Below are 7,178 nucleotides of genomic sequence, written 5' to 3'. Positions count from 1 at the left end.
ACAGTATACTCCAACAATTTGAAACATACAGCAGGAAACTGCCTAGGAAAGATAAAGAAATCCATTCAACAGCAATTTAATTATAAAAGCATTTAATTACAGGGGTAGCAATCAGTACATGGTAGTTCACACTATATTAAATGGGGAACCTGTTAGGAGAGATAGATTACCTCTGAACTGAAAGCCATTGATGGAGCACTAAACTGTTAGAAATTTACATGTCTAAAATGGGTCTTTCTTCTTTTCTTTTCTTTTCTTTTTTCTTTTTCTTCAGGGTCACAAGACTTTAATGTAGTGCTTTTGTGGAAAAGACCAACTTTGGAAGCAATAGTTTTGAAAGCTCTGGATGTCCCTGATTTCTGCTTGAACCGGACCGGGTTGCAAGAGTCTTGGCCGCTTACACACCTCCATCTCCCACTGCACCAGGTTCCGTGCCTGCGGGTCTCCAAGAACGCAGAAGAGCAGGAAGCGCTCCCTCCCTCCCCTCGTAGTCGCAGCTGTTGGGGTCCAGTACTTTGCGGATTTCCCCGCGTCGTGTCCCTGGGATCCGTGGAACTCATGGTTTTCATGCTCCAGGTGAAAGGCAGGGAGTGAGGTTGTGCTTTTTTGTTCTTGTCCTTGTGCTCAACCGAGACATCGCCACTTCTTGTGAATTTTGAAGTTAATTTACTAAAAAGATTAGTGGAGCCTGTGCTTCGAGTCTGGGACAGTGGCATAGCTTCGTGGGACAGGCTGCGCGAGGCAGGAGGGCCGTTGGAGGTTGCGGTTCGCCGTTCCGCCGGGCGGTGGAAAGTGTCCCTTAGGAGATGGATTCTGCCCAGGGTGGCGACACTGCTAACCCTGTGGCTTGAGCGACTGGAGTTGTCTGATCAGAAATGGTGCTGTTCTCCTTGCCATTCTGGATCGCTGAATGTCTGTCCGCTGTGGTACTCCGCGGTGTCATCTCTCTAGATGCAGTGCTGCTACTGGGGACAGCGGGGCTTTTCTTGGGTTCAGGGATATCTGCCTTGTTGGGATTACTTGTGTTCCCACGCTTGGGCCTGACTGGAGCAATTCCCTTTCCTCCCGCCGCACTGCCACCTGATTTCCAGGCGGGCATTCCATCTTCCTTGAGGTCACTATCTGCAGTGCTGCTCTGACTCCTCTTGGGATATGCCACAACTAAAGGAATAGCTGGTCCCGCATGGTCACTGCACCGTCTGGGCTCCTGGCTTGAAGAAACACTTTGTGGTGAGAAGACTGGCCGGTGCTGTGGCTGAGGTCGCTGCTTGGCCGCACCTTCTGAAGATTTTCTCCCCAGCCAGTAGGTAGCTGTGATTTCATCATATTTCTTTTTACTGAGAGATTCTTGAATTTCTTCTGATGAATAACCCATTCCTACCATAATATCTATTCTCTTCTGGTCTGAGATGTCTAGCTCTGGTTCAACAAAGGGTTCAAGTTCATCCTCCTCACGCCTGCGTTGATCCACCTGTCCTTCATGATTTGCTCTAGAGTGCCGTGGGTAATTGGGTTGAGCGCCACGACCCGTTTGAGAAGGTTTTCACAGCCTGTGGACATGTAGAAAGGGATTCTGTATTTCCCTCGTAACACTCTCTAAGTTCCTTCAGATTTTGCCCTTCAAAGGGAAGCGACCTGCTGACCTGGGTGTACAGGATCAGGGTAACTCCGAGACTCTGCACACTCTGCACGTCGACTTCGGCCCATCGGACTTCTGGCCCTGGGAGATCTCTGGGACTGCATATGGAGGACCACCACAAAAGGTGTGTAGTTTACTGCCAAGAGGGAAACTCATTGCTAAAACCAAAATCTGCCATTTTAACTTTCAAATCCGCATCTAACAACAGATTTTCAGCCTTGAGGTCCCTGTGAATTATCTACTTTGGGTGGCAGTACTGTACTGCAGACACCAGACGTCTTGACTTAGCTCATGTTTCTTCATTCTTCATTCTTCCATGTGCAACCAAATAGTCAATACTTCACCTCCACGTGCGTACCCCATGATTAAGTAGAGTGTTTTTTTAGTTTCAATGACTTCAAACAACTTCACTATGTTTGGATGATTTAAAATCTTCATTATTCTTACTTCTCTGAAGAGCTTTTATAGACTTGTTAGATTGAACTGAGTTTTGTGAATTATTTTCATTGCAACCTCTCTGCCTGTAAGGATGTATCATGCCAATTTCAGTTTTGCAAAGTTCCCCTTGCAGATAGTTTTCAACAGTTGTTTCCCATGTGTGGCTGCTCATCTGCACGGGAAGCTATGAAGTTTCCACACTGCATTCCAGAGTGCCCAGTTCTGGAGGTGACTTCTTGTTGCCCATCTCATGTGAGGTGTGTGTGGTATGTGCAAGGTTCTTCATCATTAAGTATCTTCAATGACTTTTGATGACTTAACAGAAGAAAAAATAAACTCCTAAATCTACTCAATGAGCAAAGCTAGTAAATGCCATGGGTAACACTGGCAGGCTTAGGATAAGTAAGGATTAGGTAAGGGAAGGGGAGACAAAGAATTGGAGATAAAGGGTTATAAAAAATAGCCTCAAATGCCTTCCACAACAAAAGATGCTTGCCTAGTTTAAAATTATCCTTCTGGGTAAGTCTAAGAGTAGAAGGCAAATGAGGAGTGCTTCTAGGTCTATTCATTTCCAAGATGTACATTCTAAAATCTGCTATGCAGTCAGTGCAGTCATAACGGTATTGACTGCCTAAAGAATGGTTACACTCTTAAGTGGATCAAGGACCTAGGACCAGAGAGCCTTCCCCACTAGGAAAAAAAAAATGTCCTCCTAGAAAACAAACTTCTCAACAAGACTCCAAAGTGCCAAGAAGTAAAATCAAGAATCAACAAACGGGTTGGTATCAAACTAAAAAGTTTCCTCACAGCAGAGGAAACAATCAAGAACACGAAGAGAAAGCCTACAAAATGAGAAAAAAAAACTCCACGACCTTCACTAATCTTAGAGTACTAATCTCCAAGATTTACAAAGAACCCAAAAAACTCAATACTAAAAGAACAACCCAATCAACAAATGCACAAAGGAACTAAACAGATACTTCACAGAAGAAATACTATATATATATTGTATATATATAATATATATATATATATATATATATATATATATATATATATATATATATATATTAATGTTCATCTCTAGCAATTAGAGAAATGCAAATTAAAGCTACATTGAGATTCCATTTTACTCAAGTCAGAATGGCAATCATCAAGAATATATGCAACAGTAAATGTTGGTGAAGATGCAGGGAAGAAGGTACATTCATACATTGCTGGTGGGACTGCTAACTGGTGCAACCACTCTAGAAAGCAGTATGGAGACTCCTCAGAAAACCTAGAATGGAACCATTATTTGACCCTGTTATTCCACTCCTTGACATTTACGCAAAGGACTTAAAGCCAACATACTATAGTGAAACGGACACATCAATGTTCATAGCAGCTCAATTCACAATAGTTAAGCTATACAACGAAACTAAGTGCCCCTCAACAGATGAATAGATAAAGAAAATGTGGTACATGGAATATTACTCATCTACAAAGAAGAATGGAAGGATGGCATTTGCTAGTAAATGGATGGAACTGATACTATCATGCTAATGTTCTCTCTGATATGTGAATGCTGACTCACAATGGGTAGGGGGAGATTTCACGGGACTTGACAGGGAGGAATGGGGAGATAGGAATGGGAAAGACAGTAGAATGAACCTGACATAACTTTCCCATGTTCATATATATACACACAACTGGTGAAACTCCCAATCATGCACAACCACAAGAATGGGAAGCCACACTCCTTGTATGCATGACATGTCAAAATACACTCCACTGTCATGTATAACTGATTTATATAAAGATGAAAATAATTATCAAACTAAAATTCATAAAATCTTCCCTGAATTCTCTGAGCCAATATAAAACATGACTACTTCTAAGATCAACTTTATTTTTAAAGGCCCAAACAGCTTGATGGTCATTTTCATTCATGGTTAGCAAGGTGGTCCTTGTGAACATCTTAGTGCACTTCGACTCTGCACCATGAGAGGCACTGGGCAGCCAGTGAGCAGTAGCTAAGAATTGTCCGTTTCACAGCCTCAGTCTAGATGCCAGGCCTGCCCTGATTGTGCCTGGCGGGTCCCAGGATTCATTCAACCCAGCCCATTGTGCTACAGAGTTCAGCTCCACAGCCTCCGCATGGTACCACTACCCTTATTTATTTTCATGTATACCAAATATATAAAAATCAAAATGGAAAAAAATCTAAATGGGAAAAAACATGAACAAGCAATTCACAAAAGGGAAAATCTTTTTTGCTACAACCATATACATATGCTTATTTTCTCCGGTAATAGGAAAATACAAATTAAAATAGCATGATAGCATTTTTAATTTAAAAATAATACATAAAATATGTTTATGTTTATTTTGGAACTATATGTGTCTGTATGTGTATTAGAAACATATGAGCCATATTTCACTAGGTAATAATTGCAGATTCTGTACCAAACTTTTTTGCAGAAAAGAGGGATGTGCCTATTATATATCATTTTTAAAAAACTTGTGCCACTATTCCTAATAAATCATTAGTAATAACTAACCTGTCTTTGGTGCAAGATTAGGATGCACAGAATATTTGTGATTATACACTAATGTGGTGACATTGATTATGCTTTGAAATATGGTATTTCTATTAAATCTATGATAAAGTTCAAAGCAGAAAAATTATAATTATGCATTTCCTTTGCCACAGAAAACTCACCATTATTTGTACAATCATTGCTGAGATACTTTCAGATATAAGGAACTCAAGGGAATCCCATTCAGTCTTTGAACTGTTCAGGATTGGAAAGTTACTCCTTTTCCTGTTTTGTTGGGATGGATTTGCTTCATTTTTGAATTAATGTTTCCTCATTATTTTCTCCACTTGAATTTTGTCTCACCTTTAGAATCAGGTAAAACCTTCTTTCATCTGACACAAAAGTTTCTATAAATTAGAATAATCCAGTATAACAAAAGTTAATTTATGAGGTAGTAGGCTCCTACAGCTAGAAATATACAAGCAGAGGATGAATCATCATTTTTCACAATGTTATGGAAGATCATATTCACTAAATGACTTCCCAAGAGATGTCTAAGGTTATGTTTCACCAATTTTAAGAAATATCCAAAATTCCTTATAGTATTCCTAGGGAAAGCATATCCCATGAATATGTGATGTTGAGAGCCACAGCCAAAGGGGCCCCAGAAAACTTCCAGCTGCCAGCAAACTCCCAGCTGCCGGCTGATGATTGGCTCACAGTGGCCCCAGCAACATCTAGCTGATTGGCTCCTCTGCGGTGATGTTCATTGGGCTGTTTCCCTGCCCTTCAGACTGCCAGCTGATGATTGGCTCACAGCGGCCCCAGCAACATCTAGCTGATTGGCTCCTCTGCGGTGATGTTCATTGGGCTGTTTCCCTGCCCTTCAGACTACGGAACTGCTCATTGGGGGACTTCTTTGGCTCCGCCCATGCGACCCAGCCAATCGGCCTCAAGAGCAGGAGGATTGTGGGAGGTGGGGTGGTTTGTGAGGAGAGAGGCTTGTGGAAGCTGGTGGTGGCAGTTGGGCTCTGAGGGTTTTTCCTGAGGAGCTGTTTTGTTTGGCGTTTGTAGTTTTAAAAATAAAGTTTGTTTCTTTTGACAAGTGGCTCCTGAATTGTGCCCAGCCAGACTGCGGCAATGTTCCTCCTGTCCACCTTCTGCATTCACTTGGGCAGTTGAAGTTGAATGTTGCAGCAATAGCAAGAGCCCAAGGGGCAGGACAGAGGAGATCCCTGTACCTGATGGTCAAAATGTCCTAAGCAATCAAAGACTTGATCACTGTTTATGTGTGTATTACAGAAAGCACTCTAAAACCAGGAGCTGTGCTGTTCAATATAGAGCCACTAGCCATGTATGGATTACTAAGACTCTGAAAGGTAGTTAATAAAAATTGAAATTTAACGTATATGTAAAGTATATACTGCACATCAGACTTATAACAGAAATGTAAAATATATCTAGTGAATCATTTTTATAATGATTACACATTGAAATACTAATATTTTGAATAGCTGGATTAAATAATATTTGTTATAAAACTAATTTCATGTTTCATTTCACTTATTCACATCTATCCTGGAAAATTTTAAGTTACATATGTGACCCATGTTGTATTTCTATTGGCAGCACTGTCATAGAAACTAAGGTGGTTGATCACAGCCTGATGCTCTGTGAAATAAATACTGCTGACGGAAGTATTTTGTTTGTCCCCTGCAGTATTATTAAAAGGTAAACTTAGTTGCAGAATTTGAAAAAATTATCAGTATTTTCATAAAGTGGAGATATTTAAAAAGTTAATTTGACTTTTCTTGGAAATTCAGGAGATGGGGAATTTCTTGTGTTGCTTTGTTACCTGACACCACTGTCTGGAGGAACTGCTAAGGATTTTTAGCCCAGGCTTGCCCCTTCACCACAGTCCCCAGCATTCTCTATGGTTAGTCTTTACTACCTTCAACCCAGGGCTCTATGTAGATATGTTGTCGCTATAATAATCCTGGTAAGCTTTGGAATTTGCCCCCTTCCCTTTAAGATCTTTGCTTTAGCATTCAATGTGGGGGTGGGGGGAGAGAATTGTTGCCATGTTTGGGGGGATAGAAAAGGGAGATTTTAGTAACAGGTATCACAAAGTAGAAATGTGTGCTTGCATGTGGCAAAAAAACACACGCAGGACAAATGATCGTTGCCAAAATGACATCCATTCAATGAATGAATTAGATGAGGGTTCCCAACCACTGGCTGAAACTGAGGATTATGTTCAAAACTCGTGTTACAATCCCACATCCTGAAATCAATAGGGAGCAGTCATGCCTGTGTATACTAGAATTCTACAGCAAGTGGTTTGTTGATTCTTCTTGAAGAGAAACCAAATGGCAGTCACCCAAGCCGGAGAAACAAAAGTCAAAGGGCTCTACAAATCAGAACAAACAAGGAAACCCCACGGAGGTGGTGCCTGGAACAAGAGAAGCCCTCGTTACCCTTTGATAATCAGTTTACCATGAGGCCACCAGGGGAGACCTAGTATTCGAAAAAATATTGGCATTTATGATTACCTGTTTGTCAAGATGGTCTAAGAGCTG

General features: G+C 41.1%; 1 pseudogene; it reads right to left on the bottom strand.

Annotated features, from left to right (window-relative positions):
* Nucleotides 1–206: 206 nt before the first annotated feature.
* On the bottom strand, nucleotides 207–2,122 carry LOC113189366 (MAP/microtubule affinity-regulating kinase 3 pseudogene; annotated as a pseudogene).
* Nucleotides 2,123–7,178: the final 5,056 nt, after the last annotated feature.

Source organism: Urocitellus parryii, chromosome 10 (genome assembly GCF_045843805.1).
Source record: "Urocitellus parryii isolate mUroPar1 chromosome 10, mUroPar1.hap1, whole genome shotgun sequence".
NCBI classification, from domain to species: Eukaryota; Metazoa; Chordata; class Mammalia; order Rodentia; family Sciuridae; genus Urocitellus; species Urocitellus parryii.
This window is presented reverse-complemented; position numbering and strand designations above follow the sequence as displayed.